Raw genomic sequence first — 27964 nt, forward strand, 5'->3', positions numbered from 1 at the left:
TGCCATTACATTTATATACTATGACTTGTTTGTCCATTTCCCAATTTTAAGTATCCCCTCAAATTTCTTTTTTTTGCCATCTTAAAATTAGCTGTAAATATTTTTGCATATCCTCAGAGTTTGTTTTTCTTAGGATTAATCTCTCCTTTAATCTATCTGCCCTCTAGTTCCTCCTTTCCCTTTCTCCCCTTTCCTTCTTATTATTGTGTTGGGTAAAATGTGTTTCTGTATATGTGTGTGTCTTCTTCCCTTCTTTGACCTTTTTTCTTTTTTTTGTTAGGCAGTTGGGGTTAAGTGACTTGCCCAGGGTCACACAACTAGTAAGTGTCAAGTGTCTGGTCTGAGGCTGGATTTGAACTCAGGTCCTCCTGACTTCAGGGCCGGTGCTCTATCCACCGGGCCACCTAGCTGCCCCTATTTGACCTTTTTTCAATGAGTAAAAATCCACTTTCTCTCCCTTTCCTTGCACCCCCAATTGAGAATGAAAGAAAAACAAAACCCCATTTATAAATATGTATAGTCATGCCACTTCTCGGCCTTGTCTAATTAGACTCCCTCATTTCACCTCTGATGGTGATAGGGTCCAGAGGGAATATTCATATCATTTCCCATATTAGAATGTAATCAGCTGATCCTTGCTTCATCTTTTAGCATTATTCATTTGTGTTTACTGTTTTGTTTGTCTCAACTGCTGTATTTGTAATTCAGAATTTTATGTAGCTCTGGTCTTTTCATGAGTAATACTTAAAAGTTTTCTATTTCACTAAAGGTCCATTCCCTCCCCCCCCCCTTGAAAGATGATCCTCCATTTTGCTGTGTAAGTATTCTTAGCTATAAGCCTATATACTTTGCCTTCTGGAATAACATATTCCAAACTCTCTACTCCTTTGTAGCAGTGGCTGCTAAATTGTGTGTGATTCTTGATACTTGAATTCTTCTTTTCTGGCTGCTTGCAGTATTTTTCTTTGACTTGAAAACTCTGGATTTTGGCCATATAGTTCCTGGAAATTTTCATTTGAGGGTTTCTCTCGGGAGGTAACTGGTGGATTCTTTTTATTTCCACTTTGCCTTCTGCTTCTAAGAGATCTGGCCAGTTTTCTTTAAGATTTCTTGAACTGTGATGCTCTCTCTCTCTGTCTCTTCTCTCTCACACACAGCATTCAGGTGGTCCAATGAGTCTTAATATTTTCTTCCTTTATGTATTTTCAAGGACAATTATTTTTTCTGTGAGATAACTTATATTTTTATCTATATTTTTAGTCTTTTGATTTTGTTTTAATATTTCTTCTTGTTTCATGAGTCATTGACTTCTTTGGTCCATTCTAATTTTCAAGGAGTTTGTTTTTGGGTAAAGTTTAATGACTTTTTTCTAAGCTGTTAATTCCCTTTTCAAGTCTTTCTTTCATAGCTTTCATTTTTTTCTCCTAATTTTTTCTTCAAATACTTTTATTTCATTTATAAAAACATTTTAGATTTTTTTTTTTTGTCTCTTGGTTCATCTCTTCCAGAAATCCTAATTTAATTTTTGCCTGTGATGTGTTTTTCTTTGAAGCTTTCTTTATAGCTATTTTAGAGTTATCTCCTTTTCTCAAGGTGTGTGTCTTGAGCTTAGAGTTATCTCCTTTTCTCAAGGTGTGTGTCTTGAGCTTCCCTGTTACCATTGCAGCTTTTAAATTGTGAGATTTTTTTTTCCATTCTATCAGCCTACTTCCTGATTACATACTTGAAATTAGGGCCAAGTTCTGTGCACTTCCAGAGGGAATATTTAGGCTGATCCTGTTGCCGCTTTCTTGGGGTATCAAGTGTTGTGTTATTCCAGGCTCTCAAGGACAGCTCAGGCTGGGGACCTGCAGTCTTTCAGTGTTTCCAACTTGGTCTGATTCAGGGCAAAATCTGAATACTGCCCTCTGGGTCAGATCTCTGCAGGTTCTTGACCTAAATCCTTAAACTTTTTTCCTCCCATTGGATACTATTCATTATGCTTGGCTCCAACTCAGGTCAGGGTTTCCTATAGCATTCTCAGAGCAGAACAATGGAGGTAGGCAGTATGACCTGAAGCAGCAGCTTCTCCATCCCAGAGAAACTACTGCCTAAAGCATAGGTTCTTAACTTATTTTGAGGCAGCCTGATGGACCTCTTCTCAAAATAGTGATTTTTTCTACATTAATAATTGAAGGAAATGTTAAAATTCAGTCAGAAGTTAGTAAAAATGAATGTTAACAACCCTTGCCAAAGGGCTTGCTGGTGACAAAAATCCCATGGGATTTGTAGTTCTTCCCAAGGACAGGTAGGGAACACAGTGGAAAGAATGCTGGTCCCTGGAATCAGAAGGACCAGAGTTCAACTCTGAGCTCAGATACTTACTAGCTGTATGTCCCAGGGCAAGTCAATTAACCCAGTTTGCCCCAGTTTCTTCATCTGTAATATGATCTGGAGAAGGAAATGGCAAACCAGTGCAGTATCTTTGCATAGAAAATCCCAAATGGGGTCATGAAGAGTCAGATATGACTAATTGACGAAACAACAACAATAACAACAACAGCAACCAGTTTGGGAAAAGATAAAACTAATGACATCAGCCCTCAAATCTGACCAAACCAATTTCTCATCTGCCTCCCAGGCTGGTTGTGGTAAATGAAGGTGGGGGCAACCTCAGTTGTGCTCCACACTTATTCAGATATATATTGAAAACTTCCATGCCTGTGCATACCTCATGTCTGCACTTTCATCTCTCCTAAGACTTCCCCATTAGGGAAGGTAACATCATCTCTTTAAGGAATAGTCTTTTGGTCTAATTTTAGGCAAAAAACAAAAACAAACATGGAAGGATTTACATCCCATCTAGCAGGTGTCATCCCAGCTACTCTCAATCCTTTAGTTGAGATGGTACTACATTAGAAAGGTCACTGGATTGGAATTTAGTTCTAATCGGTTTTGCCATGAAGTAGCTCTGTGAACTTAGGAAAGTCATATCAACATTATGATCCTCAGTTTCCTCGCTTATGGTCCCAACATTCTGTGATTATAAATCATATTTTTAATGCATTAGAGAACAGGTTACTTAAAGATATTCTTTGGTAAATCCTTCTCCTAATTTAACTTTTTGTCAGCATGAATATTTACACGATAGTTATGCTTAAAATATTGTAATAAAACTGTGACTTTTCCACATTGTAATATTCACTTCAAATATTTGGCTCTATTTCCCACATTCATTCACCAAATATTTGTTGTCTTCTATATGCTCAATGTTACATGCTGGGAGGGATAAAAGAATAAATAAACCATAACCCCTACTGCTGGTAAAGAACAAATTCCAGGCAATTTGGATTTTGTTTTGTTTTTCTGTTTATAAATTTTTTTTTTCTGTTTCAGATTCTCTCCCTCCTTCCACTCTTTCCAGACTCATTGAGAAAGCAAGAAATATGATACCTTTTATACATATGAAGTCATACAAAACATATTTCCAAATTAGTCATATTCTCTGCCCCCCCCCCAAAAAAAGCAAGAAAAAGGAAGAGAAAACAATGCTTCAGTCTATACTCTGAGTCCATTAGTTCTGTATCTGGAGATAGATAGCATTTTTCCTGATGAGTCCTTTGGAATTGTCTTGACTCACTGTATTGATTAGAGTCTTTTACAGTTGATTATCTTTACAATATTGTTGTTACTGTGTACCTTGTTGTCCTGTTCTATTCACTTCACTTTGCATCAGTATATAATGTCTTCCCAGGTTTTTCTGAAACCATCCACTTCATCATTTCTTACAGCACAATAGTATTCCATCACATTCATGGGGTGGAGAGTGTGTTCAGAGAACTCTGGTTTGATTGCTGCTGAGCCCTTTTCAGGGCTGCTTTCCACCTTAGATATCCATCTGATTCACCCAGCTCTCACCTGTGACTCCAAGAAGCTGCAGCCACACTCCAATGAACCATTTTGGCAAATGGGGTAAACCAGGTTGAGGGTAATCGAGGGGTCTCAAACTCTTAGGTAAGTTGGGGTGTGTCTACCTCAAGCATGTGAAGATTTGCCCTGGTCAGTGGGCAGATGAGAACAATTTGTCCCAGTGGCCATGAAGGCAGCTGAAGCAGATACTATGGAACACTTAGATTCCAAAGTTATTTACTGTATCATCCCAAGCCATCACCAGTTGTCTTGACTTTGTCTTGCCTCTATACTCGCCCCTGTACTCCAATGATATTGGAAGAGAGAGTGAGGTTGACGACTTCAGCGACCCTGCCTCACTTAAATCTAATTTATGCCCAAATCAAAATACTTTACCCATACATACCATTTTACCATTTTTATCTACCTTAAAGCCCTGTAGTGACAGGCAAGTGATGAAGCAGCAGGTGTGGATACACTGGGAGCTGTAGTCACAACCCTTCACACAGGGAACCTAGGCTATAGGGTCGTCTTTTCACCGGACCAAAGCAGTAGTGGGATTCGGCAGCTCCCTGGATGTCTGAGCAGTCTTTTTGAAGGACCACACAGCTTACCTCCTAGTGTGAGGAAGGGGCTAGAAAAAGTTCCCTAAAAATTGTCTGCTTCACTCAATCCTGCCCTTCTTACTGTGACAGGTAGTGATCCTACCCTGTGGTCAAAACACAAAAAAAAATGTATAAAAACTTTTGCAAAGATGATTCCACTTACCATCAGTACATGAAATATGTGCATGGTTATGGACAACTCAAAACCCAGTAGACTTGAAAGATGAACAGCTCTTGCTGTGAGGGAACTCAACAGGTATCACCTCCAAGTAGTAGTCCTGAGAGAAACAAAGATGGCAAATGAAGGCCAGCTTACCAAACTCTGAGCTGGACATATGTTTTTCTGGAGTAGCCTACCACTGTGATGGGGAGTGCTGTGAAGCTGGTGTAGATTTTGCAATCAAAACTAATCTAGTCAACGACCTTGTATGCCTACCACGAGAAGTGAGTGACAGGCTCATGATAATGTGATTGCCATTTGCAGGAAAGTGTCACACCACAGTGCCTATGCTCCCACCATGATGAACCCTGATGAGGTCAAAGAAAAATTTTATGAAAACCTGGAGACCCTCATCATCAATGTACTGAAAGAAGATAAACTTATAATTTTGGGTGACTTTAATGCAAGAGTATTTACAGACTACCAATCATGGCAGGGAATCCTTGGGAGGAGTAGAGTCAGAAACAGCAACAAAAATGACCATTTACTACTGAAGACTTGTGTATCTCATGACCTTCTCATCAGCAACACTGTCTTATATTTACCTAAATGCAATAAAACTTCATGGATGCACCCTCACAGCAAACATTGGCATTTAATAGATTATGTCATTGTAAGGAGAAAAGACAGGAGGTGAAAGTGATGAAGGTGATGAAGGCAATGAAGGCACAGAGTACTGGACTGATCATAGATTTATCCTCTCCAAGCTAGATGTTTGCATTCAACAAACAAATAAGAGCACTTCTCTGAGTGGTAATAGTTCATTGCTAACTTTGAGGGAAAGCTGAGCAAACACACAATTGGCAACAGTGGAGCTGAAAAGGTGTGGGCAACTTTCAGAGATTTGGTGTACAACATCACATTTACTCATCTGGTCCAGAACACTTGCAAACATCATGAATGGTCTGACAAAAATGATAGGGAAATTCAGAAGCTCTTAAATGAAAAATGAGAACTCCACATTGTTTACCAGCAGGATGGTTCATCTGTCTCTAAGAAGGCAGTGTTTAACCCCATCAAAAGTAAAGTGCAAATGAAGCTTAGGTTCTTAGCAGGGTTCTTAGCTCAGTAAGAAAGAAGATGAAATTCAGTTATATTCTGATAGTAACAATCCAAAGCACTTTAATGATGCCCTGAAGGCTATTTATGGTCCAGAGACATATGGCGCATCTCAACTACTCAGTGCTGATGGAGCCACATTGATTAGTGATAAGGACATGATCCTGGAGAGATGAGTTGAACACTGCCATAGTGTTCTCAATAAGCCATCATCAATCAATGCTGCAGCCATTGGCCATATACCTGACCATATATTGACCATATACCTGAAATCAATCCCTCTTTAGATGAATTTTTAGGTGAAGAACAGGCTTTGAATGCCATTGAGCTCCTTTCATGTGGCAAAGTGTCTAGTGCTAATTCTATTGCTGCTGGGATTTACAAGGCAGAGGGTCCACTGATCATATAAAAGCTGACTGAAATTTTCTGGGTTATATGGCAAGAGGTTTTCCCCCAGGAGTTCAAGCATGCCTCATTGTCCATCTCTATAAAAGTAAAGGAAATAGATTGTCCCGTGACAATCACAAGGGGGTTCTCTCTGTTAGTCATTGCCAGCAAGATTGTTGCCAGAGTTGTCCTTAATAGGCTGATCCTTCACCTGGAAGATGGTTATCTATCTGAGAGCAAGTGTGCCTTCAGAAAAGGTTGAGGAACAGTTGATATGGTCTTTGCTGCCTGCTAACTCCAGGAGAAATTCCAGGAGCAGAACAGAGGTCTGTATACAACATTCATCAATCTGACCAAGGCCTTTGAGACTCTCAGTTATAAGGCCTTGTGGAAATTTATGGCAAAATTTGGTCACTTGGAGAAGTTCGTCAGTATTGTGCATCATTTTAATGACAACATTCTTGCACAGGTTTTGGAGAAAAGATGATGCTCTCCTGATTTCCCAGTTACCAATGGAGTGAAGCTAGGATGTGTGCTTGTTTCCATGCTTTTTAAGATGATGTTTTCAGCAATGTTCAGATGCCTTTAATGAGGACAAAAATGACATCAAGGTCAGCTACTGCACTGAAGGTAAATTATTTAACTTGAAAAGACTATTGAGCCAAGGCTTAAGTGGAGGGAAAGTTGGTGCATGACTTTGGGTTTGCAGATGATTATGCACTCAATGCAGCCTCTAAGGTTGAGATGCAAGAGAATAGGTTTTCTGCTACTTGTGCTAATTTTGGCCCAAGAACACCAAGAAAACGTAGATTCTCCACCAGCCAGCACAACACCATCCACACACAGAACCATCAGTTACAGCAGATGGAGAAATTTTGAATACTGTGGATAAGTTCACTTACCATGGTAGTATACTTTCCCGAGATGGTCACATAGATGAAGAAGTTGATGCACACATTGCTAGAGCTAGCTCAGTATTTGGGAGGCTCCAAAGGAAAGTGTAGGAGAGAAAGGATATTAGATTGCCTTCCAAACTGAAGGTCTACAGAGCCATTGTGCTGACCTCATTGCTGTATGCCTGTGAAACCTGGGTGGTATATCAGTGTCATGCCAGGAAACTGAATTGCTTCCATGTGAATTGTCTTAGGAGGATTCTGAAGATCACCTAGTAAAATAAGGTGCTAGACACTGATGTCCTTTCTTGTGCTAAACTGCCAAGCATTCAAACTCTACTGCTGAGAGCACAACTTCAGTTGGCTGGCCACATTGTTCAAATGCTAGATGTACATTTACCTAAAAGAGTATTTTACAGAGAACTCAAACACGGCAAGTTCTCACGTGATGGTCAAAAGAAGCAATACAAGGACACCCTCAAGGTGTCTCTGAAGAACTTTGGAATTGATTGCATGACATGGGGGACGCTGGCAAAGAACTGCCCTCCATGGTGTGCCCGCATCCAAAAAGGCACTGTGCAGTAGCTCAAAACAAATATGAAATGTGCAAATCGCCACTCCAAATGTTCATCTGGATTATTTGTGCCTGACCTGTGGTAGAGCCTTCCCTTCCGAGCTTGTATTAGTTTGATCAGCCACAGTCAGACACACTGTACCTTGACTCCAACATAGTGATGTCATTTTGGTCCTCTTTGAGAATGAAGGCTAACAGCCAATCATTCTATCACATTCATATACCGTAACTTGTTCAGATGTTCCCCAAGTGATGGGCACCCCCTCAGTTTCTAATTCTTTGCCACCACAAAAAGAGCTGGTATAAATATTTTTATACATATAAATTCTTTTCCTTTTTCTTTGATCTCCTTGGGGTTTAGACTTAGTAGTGGTATTTCTGAGTCAAAGGGTATACACAGTTTTGTAGCTTTTTGGGCATAGTTCCAAGTTGTTCTTCAGAATGGTCGGACTAGTTCATAGCTCCCCCAGTAGTGCGTTTTTTGTTGTTCTTCATTTGTTTCAGTCATGTCAACCTCTTTATGATCCATTTGGGGTTTTCTTGGCAAAGATACTGGGATGGTTTGCCATTTCCTTCTCTCACTCATTTTACAGATGAGGAACATGAGACAACAGGGTTAAGTGACTTGTCCAGGGTCACACAGCTAGTAAGTGTCTGAGGCCAGATTTGAATTCACAAAGATGAGTCTTCCTGACTCCAGGCCCAACACTTTATTCACTGTGCCACCTAGTTACCCCTAAAAAGATTTGTTGTTGTTGCTCAGTTGTGTCAGACTTTATGTGACCTCACAGACTGTCCATGAGATTTTCTTGGTAAAGATACTGGAATGGTATGCTATTTTCTTCTCCAGTGTGTCCCCATTTTACAGATGAGGAACTGAGACAAATAGGTATTAAATGATTTGCCCAGGGTCACACAGCTAGTAAGTATCTCTCAGTTCTTCCTAACTCTAGGCCTGGTGCTCTATCTACTGTACCACCTAGCTGTCCCAAATAGTTGCCCAAATAGTACAGTAGTGTACCTATTTTCCCATATTCCCTCCATCATTTGTCATTTTCCTTTTCTGTCATGTTAGCCCATTTTCCGGGTGTGAGGTGGTACCTCAGAGTTGTTTAAATTCGCATTTCTTTAGTCATTAGTGATTTAGAGCATTTTTTCATGTTAACGATTGGATAGCTTTGCTTTCTTCTTCTGAAAACTGCCTGTTCATATTCTGTGACCATTTATCAGTTGGGGAATGGCTTTTATTTTTATAAATTTGTCTCAGTTCTCTATATGTTTGAGAAATGAGACCTTTATCAGAGAAACTTGCTGTAAAATTCTCTCCACTTTCCTGCTTTCTTCTTATTTTAGCTATATTAGCTTTGTTTCTTGTAAGCACTTTAATTTCATATAATCAAAACTGTCCATTTTACCTCCTTTGAACTTCTCTATCTCTTGTTTGGTCACGAACTCTTCCCTTATCTATAGATCTGATATGTAATTTCTTCCATGTTCCCCTGACTTATGATTATATCACTATTTTTTTAAAAAAGTATTTATTTTGTTAAATATTTCCCAATTAGGTGTAAATTTTTTAAACAATCTTTTTTTTAAATTTTGAGTTCTAAATTTTTTCCCTTACTTCTGCCCCTCTCCCCTCCTTGAGAAGGCAAGCAATTTGATATTGATTATACATATGAAGTAATGAAAAACATGTTTCCATATTAGCCATGTTGCAAAAGAAAACAGAGACAATAAATGAAACAAGAAAATAAAGTAAAAAAAAATTCTTCAATATGCATTCATACGTCATCAGTTCTCTGTCTGTGAAGATGGATAGCATTTTCCTCATGGATTCTTTGGAATTGTCTTAGATCATGGTCTTTTTTCTTATTTTGCTAGGCAATGGGGTTAAGTGACTTGCCCAAGGTCACACAGCTAGTAAGTGTTATGTGTCTGAGGCCGGATTTGAACTCAGGTCCTCCTGACTCCAAGGCCTGAGCTCTATCCACTGCACCACCTAGCTGCCTAGGATCATAGTCTTAATCATAGTAGTTAAGTCTTTTACAGTTGATCATAGTTATAATGTTGTGTACAATGTTCTCCTGGTTCTGATCACTTCATTTTGCATGAGTTCATTTAAGTCTTCCCAGGTTTTTTGTGAAACCATCTTGCTCATTATTTCTTACAGTACAATAGTATTCCATAATAACCATATACTACAACTTGTTCAGCTAATCCCCAATTGATGAACATCCCCTCAATTTCCAATTCTTTACCACCATGAAGAGTTGCTATAAATATTTTTGTACAAATAGGTCCTTTTCCCTTTTTCTTTTATTTCTTTGGGATACAGAACTAGTAGTGATATTGTTGGGTCAAAGAGTATGCATAGTTTTATAGCCCTTTGGGCCTAGTTCCAGAGTGGTTGGACTAGGTCATAACTCCATTAGTGTCCCAATTTTTCCACATCTCCTCCATTAATTGTCATTTTCCTTTTGTGTCATGTTAGCCAATAATATAGGTATGAGGTGGTATTTCAGAACTGTTTTAATTTGCATTTCTCAAATCAATAATGATTTAGAGCATTTTTTCATGTGATAGTTTTGGTTTCATATGAAAGCTGCTGTTCATATCCTGTGACCATTTATCAACAGAGGAGTGGCTCTTATTTTTAAAAGTTTGGCTTAGTTCTCTGTATGTTTAAGAAATGAGACCTTTAAACACTTGCTATAAATTCCACCTCCCTCCAGTCTCCTGTTTTTCTTCTCATGTTAGCTGCATTTAACACTTTTTAATTTTGTGTAACCAAAATTGTCCATTTTTCTTCCTGTGAACCTCTCTATATCTCTTATTTGGTCTTGAATTCTTCCCATATCTATAGCTCTGAAAGGTAGTTTCTTTCATGCTCCCCTAACTTGCTTATATCACTCTATATATCTAAATCATGTTCCCATTTTGAGTTTATCTTCGTAACTTGTGTGAGTTGTTGGTCTTTTCCTAATTTCTGCCAGACTACTTTCCATTTTTCCCAGCAGTTTTTGTCATATAGTGAGTTCTTGCCTCAACAGCAGGGATCTTTGGGTTTATCAAACACTAGTTTACTATATTCATAATCTTTTCAACTGATCAACTGCTCTATTTCTTATCCAGCACCAAATTGTTTTAATTATTACTATATTTTATTATAGTTTGAGATCTGGTATTGCTAGTCGCCCTACCTTCACATTTTTTCATTAATTTTCTTGATATTCTTGACCTTTTGTTCCTCTAGATGAATTTTATTATTATTTTTCATAACTATAAAGGAATTCTTTGGTAGTGTGATTGGCATAAACTAAATAAGTAAATTAATTTTAGTGGTATTGTTATTTTTATTATATTTTTCAGTCTACCCATGATCAATGAATATTTTTCTGTTTTTTAGATGTCTTTATTTGTATGAAGAGTGATTTGTAATTGTGTTTATGTAATTCCTAGGTTTGTCTTGGCAGATTAGACTCCAAAGTATTTTATGTCTGAAGTTACTTTACATGAGAATTTCTCTTTCCCTCTTCCTGCTGGGTTTTGTTGGTAATATATAGAAATTCTGATGATTTGTATGGGTTTATTTTATATCCTGCAAATTTCCTAAAATTGTTAATTGTTTGAACTAGTTTTTTAGTTGCCTCTTTAATGTTTAGTTTAGTAATTTCTAAGGAAGTATTTTCTTCAGTGAGCTTTTGGACTTCCTTTTCCACTTGGCCAGTTCTGCTTTTAAAGGCATTCTTCTCTTCATTGGCTTTTTGGACCTCTTTTGCCATTTGGGTTAGTCTATTTTTTAAGGTGTTATTTTCTTCAGTATTTTTTTGGGTCTCCTTTAGCAAGCTATTGACTTGTTTTTCATGAATTCTTGCGTCACTCTCATTTCTCTTCCCTATTTTTCCTGTATTTCTCTTACTTGCTTCTCAAAATTCTTTTTGAGCTGTTCCATGGCCTGGGACTGATTCATATTTTTCTTGGAGGCTTTTCTTGGAGGAGCTTTGACTTTGTTGTCTTCTTCTGGTTGTATGTTTTGATCTTTGTCACCAAAGTAAGATTCTATGGTATGAGTGTTTTTGTGCTGTTTGCTCATGTTCCCAGCCAATTGCTTGACTTTTAAACTGCTGTTAAAGTAGGGGGTCTGCTTCCTATGTAGAGGATGGATTGTCCCAAGCTTCAGGGGTTTTGTGCAGCTGTTTTCAGAGATACTTCTAGGGATCTGTAAATTTTCAGTTCTCTCAAGATGGTATGATTAAAGGTGAGGTGTTTACTCCTTTCTTGGCCTGGGCTCTGGTCTGTGAGTGACCACAAGCATTCTTTTCTGCTTTGGAACTGTGAGGAGGATTCCCTCTCTCCACTGCCGCCACAAGCTCCACCACGCCAGCGCTCCTCCTCACCCCGGGACTGCCACCCAGAACTGTGACCCAGATCCATGCACAGGCAAAGCAAGAGAATCCTGCCTGAGCACCAGCAAAGAGATCTCTGCAGTCCCCCTCTGATCAGCCACTTGATACCCCCTCTGTCTATGGGCCAAGAGGTCCGGAAGCAGCTGCCTCCCAAGGGCTGTGTGAAGACTGGGGCCAGACCAAGCCCCTCTCTCACTGTGGTCAGACAAACTTTTCCTACTGACTTTCTAAGTTGTCTTTGGCATTTGTGGGTTGAAAAGTCTGGAAATCACCACAGCTGCCTCATGATTCAGTCCCCTGAAGTCTGCTCTAGGTTCTCTGAGGCCCAGTGTTTGCCTGTACTGCCCACGCTCCCAGCCTAACTCAACAGACCTTTCCCATCAACCATCCAGACTGTCGTGGGCTGGAAATTTGTTTCACTCTGTCTTTTTGAGGGTTCAGCTGCTCCAGAATTTTAGAGCCATTTTTACAGGTATTTGGAGGGGTTTGGAGGAGATCTCAGGAAAGTAATTGCTTTTACTTTGCCATCTTGGCTCTGCCCCTCCATCTTTTTAAAAAAATCAAATTAGCCAGTGGTTTATCTGTTTTATAGGTCCTTCCCCCAACCAGCTACTACTTTTATTTATTAATTAAAATTTTTTTTTAAACTTTCAGTTTTATTAATCTCTGTCTTCACTATCCATCCTCTTTCTTTCCACTCTAGACCCTCTCTGGTTCATATTCTCTGTAATTATCTAGTCCTTCTATTTTCTGTGTATTCCTCATGGAATAAAAATTTCAGAGAGACCCATTTTATGTTTTCCCTTCTAGTACTCTTCCACTGCCTTGTAGAATGTGACCCACAGATTTCCCTTTTCAATTGTTCCTTACTTCTAAAACAGTTCCAATTCCTGCGGGGTCATTGAGGACATTGCCCTGTGGTAGGACACTCTACTGTCATCTAGGATTATGCAATCTACCACTAATCTATAGCATCACCCTGGTTTTCTTTCTAAGAATATTCTAGCACCTCTTTATTATTGAACATCCACCTTTTTTTCATTTTTGGTTAAGCTCATATTTCTAGAGTAGGTTGGTTACTCAAGGATGCATCCTGAGCTTCACTGCTTTCTGGAACAATTTATTTCATTCTCTCCTGTGTTTTCTGGTGGGTATAGAATAGTCTTGTTGTATCTGAATTTTCTTTCCTTTGTATTTGAAGGACTTTCTCTTGATTGTTTTCAGAACTTGTTTCTGCATTAAATAATTAAATTTAACCACAAAGTATCTTGGGGTTTTCAGTCTTTTAAAAATTTTTTCCTGGAAATAATTTATGAATTTTTTCAATTGGTATTTCCTTTTCTGTTCCAGGCAGTTTTCTTATATTATTTCTTGCATTGTTGTTTTTTTGTCATGTTGTGTTTTCCTGGGAGATCTAAGATTCTTAAGTTGTCTCTATGCATCCCGTCTTCAAGATCAGTATGTTTTGTTTGGATAGAGAGCATTTTTTTAAGTATTATTATTTTTTTTGCTTCTCTTCTTCTAGATTGTCCTTCATGTCTGTGTGTTTGCGTTCCCAACCAATTGTTCTTTCTTTTGTTTCTTTAGTGAAACTTGCCATTGCAAAGTACAGTTTTTCTATTCTGCCTGTTTATTTGTTTATTTTGCTGTGCAGTCCACATATTCTGATTTCAGAATTCTCATTTATTTTTTAAACCACTCAGGAACAATATGTTGTGGTTCCATGTTCTACTTAGATTCACATTTTCTGTCTCATCAGGTGCTGGATCATTTTCCTTTGTTTAGCAGTATTTATTCATAGACCTGGGGGCTATATTTCCTTCTGTTGTTAATTATTTCCCTGTTAATTTATATGTTAATGTTCAAGGTCTTTGAGGGTTTTTTTTCTTCCTGAGATATTTGGGTAATTTCAGCTTTTCCTCTTAACACTATCAATTTCTTTTCTCCCCCTTATTTTTCTCTGTTTCTTACTCTCTGACTTTCTCCCCAGTGATGCTAATTTCCCTCCTATGCTGGGCAATTCATGGCTCACCAGCTTAGTTCTTAGCTCCAAGTGGCTTCTAGGGGGACAGACTTGACTGCAATTGAGTGTTGGACTCTTTACTAAAGCCTTTTAGTGGAAGGTAACACAGCCTCCCCCCACCCCACACACATCTCCCTCTCACCCCACGTGGTGCCCTGTCCTCATTTCCTGCCTCAATCCCCTGTTCCTCGGATCTCTGGCCTAGCAGTGGCAGTTCTATGGGGCTAAGTAGAACTGGACTTATCTAGAACATATGTAGGGAAAGAGTGAGCCTCATGTGTAGAAAGGTGCCCATATATGGTGAGAGCTGTCATTGTGTGACTCAAAGGGATACAGAATAGAAATTTCTAGCCTCTTTCCCTCCACCTTTTTCCAGAGGGGTTTTTAATTCATGCCAGGAGGGAAGGCAGGAAGTTGGGGCTGGAAGTCACTCTGTTTTTCTCAGAAAGAAAGGGGTACTGGTTTAGAATTATATCTATCTAAGTCCTTAAATACTATATAGGGGACATGATTGGGTTCAATCTAACTTATATTGCTTTGTCATTATTATTGTGGAGAAGGGGGACCCCAAGATTTCTATGTAAATCTTGACCCCTTTCTCACCAAATACCAGTTTCACAATGAACACACATAACATAACAAAAACAAAACAACCAAAAACCCATTTATCCAAATTGGTAGCAAAACAAAAATCAGAGAAGGCATACACAGGTAAATATGTAAGATCATACAGATAATACAGAGTGAAAGAATTTTCCCATTGGTAGTAATATAACTCAGCTCAACCAAGAAAGAGTTCTAGATCTCATCTAAGGAGAAACTCCCTGCAGTCTCTAGTGTAGCAAGCTGGGGACAAGGATGATGGAAACTGCCAGCTCCTCTTTTTCTTTAGCAACCTGAATTGGGATGGCCTCTTCCATCTTCTTTCTTGATGCCGGAAATGCCCAAAGTGATTCACCAATTGAAGAGTACTGAAGAAGACTTGAAGCTTGAAGAGTCCTCAAGGAAACTACAGCTTGACAAGTCCAGAAGAGGACCAAAGAAGGCTGGAACTCTTCTTGCTCTTCCCAGTTCTGCCCTGCCCTCATGCAGGGCCAGGTGTTTATCTCCACTATATCAATGAGGAGAAAGTCCCATACCAATGAGCTTTGGGACAGGGGTTACACATGTTTCTACTGGGTTGATTTTTATAGTTTGGGACTCCAAGGTTCTGGAAAAAGAGGGGATGGCTGAGGGTATAGGTTTGGGTACTTTTTCAGACCCAGACATGTGTACTGCCCCTTTCACTGTTTTCCTCAACCCTCCTGGAGAGATCATTTGAAGCACAGAATAATGCTATCATATTGGTTGTCGTGGTCCCAAACAGACTTCATAGCCCAGCACCTAGATATCCCTGGCCCTGGAAAGAGAGAGGAATAACTGAGTTATATTGTTGGATTTTGTTGGCAAGCCTGAGTCAGATACTTGGGTCTCGTAGTGCAGCCTTATCGCTGGTAGTACAGTGAGGTGGGAGAGATGGTGCTGAGCGAGTTCGGGGTAGGTATCAATTCATATATATGTATATGATTTCATATGTATTTACATATATATATAAATTATATATATGAATTATACACACATATACATATACATATGTGTGTGTGTGTGTGTGTGTGTGTGTGTGTGTGTGTGTGTATGTGTGTATATATTTAACCTTTTGGGTTCCAGATATCCCAGGCCATTGAAATACCTAAAGTCGCTTTATCTTTGGTCCACAGTTTTTGTTTTGGAAATGTTGGAAATGTCATGGTGATCAGAGAAAATGTCTAGTCCTCCATCTTGCTGGTCACATGACATGGAAGGAAGCAATCATTTCTTGCTTGCCAAATCTAACCTCCTTTTCTTACTCCTCATCCTTGAACTTTATGAAGTTTTTGACACTGTCCACCATCCTCTTCTCCTTTATGTTCTCTTCTCTCTAGGCTTTCATGACAATTCTTTCTCTCCTGGTTCTTTTCCTTGTCTGACTACTCCTCTGTTTCCTTGATTGGGTTTCTATCAACACCCATTAACAATGGGAGTCCCCCAAGACCTAGACTAGCCTAGACTAATTTCTCTTCTTCTATAGTATTCTGCTTAATGATTTCATCAGCTCCCATGGTTTTAATTATTATCATTATGCAGATGACTTTCTATAGATAGAAATAAATCTATTTATTCAGCCCTTACCACCAGTCTTGCATCTTCAGTTGTCTATTTTATATCTCAAACAGGATGTCCCACAGATATCTTAAACTCAACGTGTCCAAAATGAACTCATTATTTTTCTTCCCAAACCTCCCCTCTTTCTAACTTCTCCTTTACTATCAAGGGTACCACCATCTTCCCAGTTACCCAGCACAGAACAGACCTAGGTATCACTCTCTCTCTTCACTCCTCACTCTCTCTCCCTCTATATCCAATCTGTTGCCAAGGCCTATCAATTAAAAATCATCCTTTATAACACCTCTTGTATACACCTTTTTCCCTCTTCTAACACTACCATTACCCTGGTGTAGGCCCTCATCACTTCACACCTAGACTACTACAACAGCCTCAAGTCTCTTGCCACTGTAGTTCATTCTCCACTCACTTGCCAAATTGATCTTTCTAAAACAGGTCTGACCATGTCACCCTTTCCTAGTCAATAAACTTCAATGGCTCCCTATTTCTTCTAACATAAATTATAAAATCCTCTCTTTGGCTTTCAAAGCCCTTAATAAACTCACGCCTTCCTACCTTTTCTTGTTACCTCCTCCTTTCCTCGCCTCCCACATACTCTTTGAACCAGTGACATTGGCCTCCTTTCTTTTCCTTCCACAAAACACTACCTGCAGACTCCATTCATTTTCACTGGCTTTTCCAGGCTTTCACCGTGCCAAAATATCCTTCTTCCTTAACTCTCTGCCTCCGGTCTTCCCTGGCTTCCTTTTAAATCTCAACTGGTCTCACTTTCTGCAAAAAACATTTTCTAGTCCTTAATCTTGGCACCTTCCCTCTGAGATTATCCACAATATAACTTATTTGTATATACTCATCTGCATGTTGTCTCCCTCTTTAGTCTGTGAGCTACTTGAGAGCAGCTGTTGTTTTTTGCCTTTCTTTGTGTCCCTAGCACTTAGCACAGTTCCTAATACACAGTAAACATTTGATAATTGCCTGTTGACTGACTTTCACTGCAACTTAAAGTCTTAGAGTTTCCTAGAACACTGAGACACTGTGACTTGTAACAGAATACACAGCCAGTATGTGTCAGAGGCAGGATTTTGACTTAGAATTTTCTGTCCCTGAGTGAGGCTGGCTTTCTATCAACTCTTGTCATACAGTTTTTGAAGGAGGTGGAAGGGGGCAACCTTCCCTCCAACCAAAAAAAATAAAAATAAAAAAAGAATCCATCAAGCTCTTTATCTATTTGAAATTTTGCGTAGGGTAAGCCTAACCTCCTTCATTCCTGTTCTTTTCTGCCTCCTTATTTCTCCTTTATTATATGGTGCTTTGCTTCCAGAGTACAGAATTTATGTAAATATATCCTGGCTATATTTTATGGGCCAGCCTGGGAAATTAACAATTTAAAACATTGTTTCAGTAGAAAATGTCATTATAAGTTTCAAGGAACCAAGTTTCACATTGCCTTTAAAAATATAATCCATTCAAAAGTGGAAAATATAAACCATGTAAATGCTGAAATAAATGGGTCAGGAAATGAAAAATTTAATGTTGTCAAGCAATAACTTCTCCATGTTATAAGTATTCATTTACTATGTCAAATGTGCAAAACTTTAATAAATGTTAGAACTCAAAGCAATATTCATGGGCTAAAAATTGTATTAAAACTTTAAAATGTATATTTATTTTAAAAATGCTTTTATGGGGGAAGGAAAAACTGAATTTGAGTATTGGCACCAGTTTTTTTTTTTTTATTGTGCCAATTTGATCCTAATTAATGAGGTTGTTTATGGTTTTCTTATTTGCGACCTTTATGTATTGCTTCCCCCTCTTAGAATATAAGCTCCTCAAGGGCAGAGACTGTCTTTGCTTTTGCATTTATATGCTGGTGCTTACCACAGTATTTGGCACATTGTAAGTGCTTTTTCATTCATTCATCCATCCATCCATCCATTCATTCATTCCTTTGCCATCTACAGGATCTCATTCTTCTAATGATAAACATATTTTAGGCTACAGGTTTCCAAGACAAAGCACATTCCTGCCAACATGATCCCTGAACAAGATGTTCTGGACTTTGAACTTGCTACCCATAGTAAGGTTATGTCCAGGATACATACCCATATTTCAGTGGGGGGTGAACTATGGTTGGCTATGTTAGAGATTCTTTATGCAACAGTTGTGGGATAAAGTGATTCCAGATGGGCCATCAGCAAATTCTAGGGTATTTGTGTTTTTAACCCATTAGGCTAAATCCACTTTTGTAATTTGAAAAAGAAAATAATTTTACTAGACAGAAACGCCACCTGAAGGTCATTTCATAAGCTAAATTCCAAACTAATCATAATTTGTAGTATATTCAAGGTTAGATAAAGAAAATATATTTAAGAAGCATCTTTTCATCTTATGGGTTTAAGTTCTGACCAAACTCAAGTTGTGAACACTTTAAAATAAACTGCTCTTCATTTTGAAGATTGAGTGTCAGTGTCTCATGATAATTATTTGACTATGGGCAAGTCACTTAATATACTTTATGCTCCAGGCAACTGTCTATGACTGTAAGTGACAGAGGAGTTTGAAGTTTCTGAATTCTCTATATTTCATGAAATCACAGATGTACATAAAAAATTCTGAAGATTAAATGTTATGGGATATGAGGTAGATTTTAGTTCCCAGTTGAATTTTTAAATTCTCTTTTACACAAACCAGAATATTTTCACTTGGTAAGCAGGTGGCAGGTAGGTAGTACAGCGAATAAAACACCAGGTATAGAGTCAGGAAGACCCAAGTTCAAATCTAACCACAGACACTTACTAGCTGTGTGACCCTGAGCAAGTAATTTAAATTCTGTTTGTCTCAGTTTCCTCATCTACAAAATGGGGACAAAAATATAACCTACCTGTTAGGGTTGTTGTGAGGACAAAATGAGATAATATTTTAAAAGTGTTTTGTAAACCTTAAAGCACTATATAAATGCTAGTTATTATTATCTATGTACTAGGTATAGGTATAGTCTTAATGTCAAGTATTTGATAAAGGAAGCGTGGGGTAGTGGGACAGATACAGGACCTGAAGTAAGAAGACCTGGGTTTGAATTCTGGCTTTTTCACTTACTAGGTATGTGGACAATTCAAAGTAATATTAAAAATGTTGCTCAGTGTATCTACCTCCCCTCCCCAAATATACAGGGTGTGATGGTGCCCCAAAAGTCTTACTGCAGTTTTAAGCTAGTAGAGTTTAAGCTATTAAAAGCTTAAAAACTGTTAGAGCTCTAAACTCTGCTAGCTTAAAATGGCACTGACTTTTGAGACACCTTGTACTTCTCTCTAGGCGATCATCACTGTTGCCCATCCGTCTTTATGGCTTTTACTGGATTGATTTGCTTTTATGATCGAATCATATGGTTTTATAGGAGAACAATTGGAAATTAATACCTTTTACAATGGCCTACTAGAAGGCATGTGCTATCAATGGCTTTGCTAGTCCATTTGTTTAAGTATATAATTAGGCATGTCTTATTTGTCTAGAATTGTTTGGGGCTGTTCTTATTGGGTTATGAGGAAAGGCACTGCAGTAGATGACCCCTTACGGTCCTACTGAACCTCATGGTTCAGTAAATACAGATTAAAGAATGTAGCTTCTTAGCTTTTTTCAAAAAGTTATAAACCATTGTTTTTCAATACTGTTAATTATTTATAGTCACCATAGTGGGCTATTCATGCCTACAGTTGTGGGTCCTTGCAATTTAAGATGATGATGAAAGGTAAAGTGCATTTTATTTTTATTTTGAACACACCACATATTGTTATACTGTATATAGCATATACGGAATTGTCTCATAATACCTGGTTGATGGGGGGAGGCTTCTTTTTTTTTCTTCTGAATATGCCCCTTTTAATATTATCACAGCCAAATTCTTCACTGGAAATTTGATACTTTAGAATCACATTAAAATTTGGATTTCAACCAAAAATAGCAGTAAATTTTGATTCTTGGATTTGAACTCTATCTAGATTTGTGTAACAGTAATAGTGAGTGCTAAATGTTGTAAGATACATATCATATAATATTCCCTGGAAAAGCAAGTATCATCATAAAAAGGCATTTGAAAGGACTTTGATGGTTTCAAATTTATTTACTCAACCTCAATAAAGCTTTAAAATATTATCCATTTCTCCATTAAGCCATCCATGTCTATTTTCATTTAGAAATCTTTATTTTAATACTCTTCCTCACCTCAACAATTACACATTTGAAATTAATGTAAAGTCTTTGCATTTAGACTGTCTGATGAAGTTAACACAGCTCTAAAAACAGATGTTTCCATCCTCAAGCCTTTCTTTATATTTATAAGTTTGTTGTTGAGACATTTCAGTTGTGTCACACTCTACATGACCCCATTTGGGGTTTTCTTGGCAAGGATACTGGAGTGGTTGCCATTTCCTTCTCTAGCTCATTTACCGATGAGGAAACTGAGGCAAACATCATTAAGTGACTTGCCCAGGGTTGCACAAGTAAATGTTTGCGGCCAGATTTGAACTCAAGAAGATGAGTCTTCCTTATTCCAGGCCGGGTACTCTATCCACTGTGCCACTAATAAGTTTTTATTGATGTATGATTACTATTCAGTATTACTATGTTGAGAATTTATTGCCCATTTATCTTGTTTTGGTGGTTTTCCATAGTTAGCCAATAATGATATATAAAAATTCTCAGTTGCTTAAAATGTAAATAATATGCATACTATGTATTGAGAACTTTAAAATTATTTTTGATTAAAAATACAAAGGGAAAAAACATAGGATATCTCCTTGTGCATAGTTAGATTGAGGCAGTATGATAAAAATATCATTAATTCTCAAATTAATTTTAGACACTATGCAGTTAATAACAACTGCCATTTATAGAGCATTTTAAAGTTTGCTGTGCTCTTTACATTATTCGACTTGATATTCACAAGGACCCTGTGAAGTAGGTACCACAGGTATTATTAGCCTTTTTAATAGATGATAGACTTAAAAAGGTTAAGTGACTTGCCTATGGTCACACACCTTGTAAGTATTACAGGTAAGATTAAAACTAAGGTCTCTTCTGAATCCTAGTCTAGTACTTATGTTAACATGCTATAATGCCCTTTAATGCCAATAAAAATACCAACAAATTATTTTATAGCATTAGAGAAAACAATAACAAAATATATGTAGAAAAGCAAATGTGCAACAACATTGAGGGGAGAATTAGACATCTTTTAAGTCACAGCTCTAAATCTTATGATCCTATGAATTGTAAAAAAAAATTGATAAATGGCATTGATGAATTGATAAAGGCATTCACCCTGCCAGATGGTAAAATATATTATAAAGTAGTGATTGTCAAAGCTATACATTACCGAATTAAAAAAAAACACAAAAATAGATCAATGGAACAGAATTATGGACTCCAGAAATAGAACCAAATATATACACTGGATAAACCCCAAATTACAGAATATCAGGGAAAGGAATCGTTCAATAAAAATAGTTGGGAAAGTTAGAAAGCATTATGGCGATCCACATCTCACACTTAGTATTTATGATCATAAATTCCAGTTGTAGCAATGATCAAAATACAAATGGTAACAACAAATTTAGAAGAATGAGAAATATATTTATCCCAGCTGTGTAGAGTAGAACAATGTGTTCATTGAATAAATGGAAAAAAATTATTGGGAGAAAAAAATCAGATTATAGGATCACAGAATTTCAGAGTGGGAAAGGAATCTTCAGTCATCTTCAGCCCACACCCTAAAAGATCCTTCACTGCGGCATGCATGCCAAAGAGTCAGCTTCTGCTTGAAGACCTCCAATCCATATGAATATTTTTTCCAAATAGTTTATATAGTATTGTAATTAATTGTTCTTTAAATGTTTGGTATAATTCACTTATAAATCCATCTGGCCCTGGAGATTTTTTCTTAGGGAGTTCATTGATGGCTTGTTCAATTTCTTTTTCTGAAATGGGATTATTTAAGTATTTTATTTCCTCCTCTGTTAATCTGGGCAAATTATATTTTTGTAAATATTCATCCATTTCACTTAGATGGTTAGATTTATTGGCACACAGTCAGGCAAAATAGCTCTGAATTATTGTTTTAATTTCCTATTCATTACTGGTAAATTCACCTTTTCATTTTTGATATTGTTTGGTTTTCTTCTTTTTTTAATCAAATTAACTAAAGGTTTATTTATTTTATTGGTTTTTTCATAAAACCAGCTCTTAGTTTTATTTATTAGTTCAATAGTTTTCTTAACTTCAATTTTATTAATCTCTCCTTTGATTTTCAGAATTTTTAATTTGGTATTTAATTGGGGATTTTTAATTTGTTCTTTTTCTAGCTTTTTTGGTTGCATGGTTAATTTATTGATCTCTTCTTTTTCTATTTTATTCATGAAAGCATTTAGAGATACAAAATTTCGCCAAGAATCGATTTGGCTGCATCTCATAAATTTAGGTATGTTGTCTCATTATTGTCATTCTCTTGGGTGAAGTTATTGATAGTTTCCATGATTTATTGTTTGACCCACTCATTCTTTAGGATTAGATTATTAGATGCCAATTAATTTTTCGTCTATCTTTCCATGGTCTTTTATTACATATAATTTTTATTGCATCACAATCTGAAAAGGATACATTTAATATTTCTGCCTTTCTGCATTGCATTGTGAGGTTTTTATGCCCTAATACATGGTCAGTTTTTGTGTAGGTGCCATGTACTATTAAGAAAAAGGTATATTCCTTTCTATCCCCATTCAATTTTCTCCAGAAATCTATCTTATCTATCTTTTCTAAAATTCTATTCATCTCCTTAACTTCTTTCTTGTTTATTTTGTGGTTAGATTTATCTAGTTCTGAGAGGGAGAGGTTGAGGTCCCCCACTATTATAGTTTTGCTGTCTATTTCATCCTGTAACTCCCTTAACTTCTCCTCTAAGAATCTGGATGCTATACCATTTGGTGCATGTATGTTTAGTATTGTTATTACTTCATTGTCTATGGTACCTTTTGGCAAGATGTAGTTTCCTTTATCTCTTTTAATTAGATCTATTTTTGCTTCTACTTTGTCTGGGATCAGGATTGCTATCCCTGCTTTTTTTTATATCAGCTGACATATAATATATTCTACTCCAGCCTTTCACCTTTATTCTGTGTGTATCTCTCTGCTTCAAATAGGTTTCTTGTAAACAATATATTGTAGGATCTTGGTTTTTAATCCATTCTGCTATCTGCTTCTGTTTTATGGGAGAGTTCATCCCATTCACGTTCACAGTTATGATTACTGACTTTGTCTTTTTCTTCATTCTATTTTTCCCTCTGTTTATACTTTTCTCTCTCCTTTCACCCTTTCCTTCCCTGCTTCTGACCATCGCCTCCCTTAATCTCCCCTCCCTTGTATCAGCCCCCTTCCTTTTTCTTTCACCTTTCCCCTTTTACTTCCCTATAGAGTGTGATAGGTTTCTATAACCAACTGAATGTGTGTGTTATTTCCTCTTTGAGCCAAATCCAATGAGAATAAGGTTCAAACAATGCTCTCTCCCCCTCCCTTCTTTCCCTCTACTATAATAGGTCTTTGTGCCTCTTCCTGTGATGCAATTTACCATATTCTGCCTCCTCCTTTCCTCTTCTCCTAGTACAATCATCCTTTTTTCCCCACCCCTTAATTAATTATTTTTATCATCACATCAAATTCAACTTATTCCCACTCCCTCTGTCTATGTATACCCCTTCTAAATGCCATAATAAAGATACAGTTCTCAAGAGTTACAAATATCATCTTCCCAGGTAGGGGTGTAAACAGTTTAACCTTATTGAATACCATCATTTTTCTTTCTTTCCTGTTTACCTTTTTATGTTTCTCTTGAGTCTTGTATCTTGTATTTGGAGATCAAATTTTCTGTTCAGTTCTGGTTTGTTTGTCTTTTTTTTTTTTTAATCAGGAATGATTGCAAGTCTCCTATATCATTGAATATCCATCATTTCCCCTGAAAGATTATACTCAGTTTTGCTGGATAGTTGATTCTTGGTTGTAATCCAAGCTCCTTTGCCTTCCAAGATATCATATTCCATTCCCTGTGGTCCTTTAACGTGGAAGCTGCTAAGTCCTACGTAATCCTGACTGTGGTTCCATGATATTTAAATTGTTTCTTTTTGGTTGCTTGCAATATTTTCTCCTTGATCTGATAATTCTAGAATTTGGCTGCAATATTCCTTAGAGTTTTCCTTTTGGGGTCTCTTTCAGGAGGTGATTGATGAATTCTTTCAATGACTATTTTATCTTCTGGTTCTAGGATGTCAGGGCATTTTTCCTTGATAATTTCTTGAAAGATGCTGTCCAGGCTTTTTTTTTTTTTTGGTCATGGATTTCAGGTAAACCAATAAGTACTAAATTATCTCTCTTCGGTCTATTTTCTAGGTTAGTTGTTTTTTCCAATGAGGTATTTTACATTTTCTTATTTTTTTTCATTCTTTTGGTTTTGTTTGACTGATTCTTGATGTCTCAGAGTCATTAGCTTCCATTTGCCCAATTCTAATTTTTAATGAATTGTTTTCTTCAATTAGCTTTTGTATTTTCTTTTCCATTTTTGCCAATTCTACTTTTTAAGGAGTTCTCTTCAGTGAGTTTTTATACCTCCTTTTCCATTTGGTCAATTCTATTTTTTAAGGAATTGTTTTTTTCAGTGGATTTTTTTTCCCATTTGGCCAATTGTAATTTTTAAAAATTTTTTTGTTAATTTATTTTAATTTATCAACAATCACTTCCATAAGCTTTTGAGTTTTAAATTTTTCTCCCTCTCCCTCCCTACCTCCCTCCCCAAGATGGAGTGCAGTCTAATATAGGCTATATATATATATATATAGATATATATATATATACATTCCTATTAAACATATTTTCACATTAGTGATGTTGTAGGTAAGAATTAGAACTAATAGGAGGAACCACCAGAAAGAGGAAACAAAACACAACAGAAGAAAAAAAATAGCAAATAGTATGCTTTGATCTGCATTCAAACTCCATAGTTCTTTCTTTGGATGTGGATAGCATTTTCCATCATGAGGCTTTTGGGGATGTCTTCGATCCTTGTATTGCTGAGAGGGGTTAAGTCTATCAAAGTCAGTCATCACTCAATGTGGCTGTTACTGTGTACAACATTCTCCTGGTTCTGCTCACTTCACTCAGCATCAAGCCATACAAGTCTTTCCAGGTTTATCTGATGTCTGCCTGTTCATCATTTCTTATAGCACAATAGTATTCCATTACATTCATATATCACATTCACAATTATGATTACTATCTGTGTCTTTCTCTCCATCCTTCCCCCCCCGTTTATGCTTTTCTTTCTCCTTTCTCCTTTTCCCTCCTCACTAATGTTTTGCTTTTGACCACCGCCTCCCTCAGTTCCACCTCCCTTCTCTTAACCCCCTCCCTTTTCTTTCCCCTTTTCCTTCCTACTGCCTATAGGGCATGTTAGATTTCTATGCCTAACTGATTATGTTATTCCCTTCTTGAGCCAAATCTGATGAGAGTAAGGTTCAGACAATGCTCATCTCCCTCCCTTCTTTCCCTCTGCTGTAATAGGACTTTGTGCCTTTTCCTGTGATGTAATTTACCTTTGTCTGCCTCCTCCTTTCCTTTTTTCTCAGTATATTTTCTTAGTTAGATCAGATTAATTCACTTACGTGGATCCATTTAACCCACTTCATTAGATTTTTTTCATCATTACATCAAAGTCAATTTATATCCACCGCCTTTATGTATACCCCTTTAACATGGTGTAATAACAATACAGTTCTCAAGAGTTACAAGTGTCATCTCCCCTTGTAGGGATGTAAACAGTTTGCCCTTATTAACAATATATTGTATCTGTCTGTCCCATTTACCTTTTTATGTATCTCTTGAGTCTTGTATTTGAAAATCAAATTTTCTGTTGAGCTCTGGTCTTTTTATCAGGAAGGTATGGAAGTCCCCTATTTCATTGACTATCCATTTCCTCCCCTGAAAGATCATGCTCATTTTCACTGGGTAGTTGATTCTTGGTTGTAATCCAAGCTCCTTTGCCTTACGGAATATCATATTCTACACTCTACGGTCTTTTAATGTGGAAGCTGCAAGGTCCTGTGTAATCCTGACTGTGGTTCCATGATATTCAAATTGTTTCTTTCTGGCTTCTTGCAGTATTTGCTCTTTGACCTGGTAATTTTGGAATTTGGCTACTATATTCCTTGGTGTTTTCAGTTTGGGATCTCTTTCAGTAGGTGATCGGTGGATTCCTTCTATGGCTATTTTACCCTCTGGTTCTAGGACTGTAGGGCAGTTTTCCTTTATGATTTCCTGAAAGTTACTGTCCAGGCTCTTTTTTTCATCGTGATTTTCAGGTAGACCAATAATTTTTAAATTGTCTCTCCTGGATCTATTTTCCAAGTCATTTGTTTTACCAGTGAGGTATTTTACATTTTCATCTATTTTTTCATTCTTTTGTTTTTATTTGACTGATTCTTGCTCACTCATAGAGTCATTAGCTTCCATTTGCTCAATTCTAATTTTTAACACATTGTTCTCTTCTATTAGATTTTGTACCTACTTCCCCATTTGGCCAATTGTATTTTTTAGGGACTTCTTTTCTTCAGTGTACTTTTTTCCAGTTGACCAATTGTATTTTTTAGGGACTTGTTTTCTACAGTTAATTTTTGTCCTTCCTTTTCCAAGCTGTTGACTCTCTCTTGCATACCTTATTTCTTTTCCCAATTTTTCTTCTACGTCTCTTATTTGACTTTTAAAATCCTTCTTGAGCTCTTCCAAGAAGGCTTTTTGGGCTTAAGACCAGTTCATATTCCCCTTTGAGATTTCAGATGTGAGTATATTGACATTGTTGTCCTCTTCTGAGTTTGTGTTTTGATCTTCCCTGTTACCATAATAATTCTCTATGGTCAGTATTCTTTTTTGCTTTTTGCTCATTTTGTTTGCCTATTTTGTGGCTTTTAAAATTGAGCTCTCCTGCTGAAACACAGGGGCCACTTCTCAAGCTTCTTTTGTGGGGGTTCAGGGGCCTGGTCGCTAGCTTTGTGCCCTGGGGCCTCAGGTGCCAGCTATTGGAGATTGTAGGTGTCTTGTAGCTTACCTGGTACTAAGCTGGGGTCATAGTGGTGGGTGTCTGGTGTGCTAAAGCCAGGTGAGGTTTTTCTGCATTTCACCTGGGCTGTGCTGAAGCATGCAATCTATATGAATATTTACTTTAAAAATGTTATTGATATGTCTTCTTTTTATAGTACCTTCATTTCTAAATAGCCAAAGCTTTTTGTTAAGTGATTGCTATCTGCTAAGCACTGTGCTAAATAATGAGAATACAAAAACAAGGAAGCAAGACAGTGCCTATCCTCAAGGGGCTTATATTGCAATGGGGGAAAAGAACATAGAAAAGGGAGATAGATAGTAGGGGTTTATAGGAAGGTGGCAAGCAGGGGCATGGTGTGGACGTGTCTGGGAAGTGGTATTGAAGACAAGCAAGATAAATGAAAACTCATCTACCAGTGCTAGGGTCCCTGGGGCAGAACATAAGGTTGTGGTTAGATGGAGAAGAGGACAGTTAGAGTATAAGTGGCATTATGAGGAGATGGCTGAAAATAGCAGTGTCCTAGTTCTGAATGTTATTGCTCCCTCCTCTTCACCCAGCAGCCAACTCTTGTAA

The sequence above is a fragment of the Vombatus ursinus genome, unplaced genomic scaffold, assembly GCF_900497805.2.
Source record: "Vombatus ursinus unplaced genomic scaffold, bare-nosed wombat genome assembly UNPS02013950.1, whole genome shotgun sequence".
NCBI lineage: Eukaryota > Metazoa > Chordata > Mammalia > Diprotodontia > Vombatidae > Vombatus > Vombatus ursinus.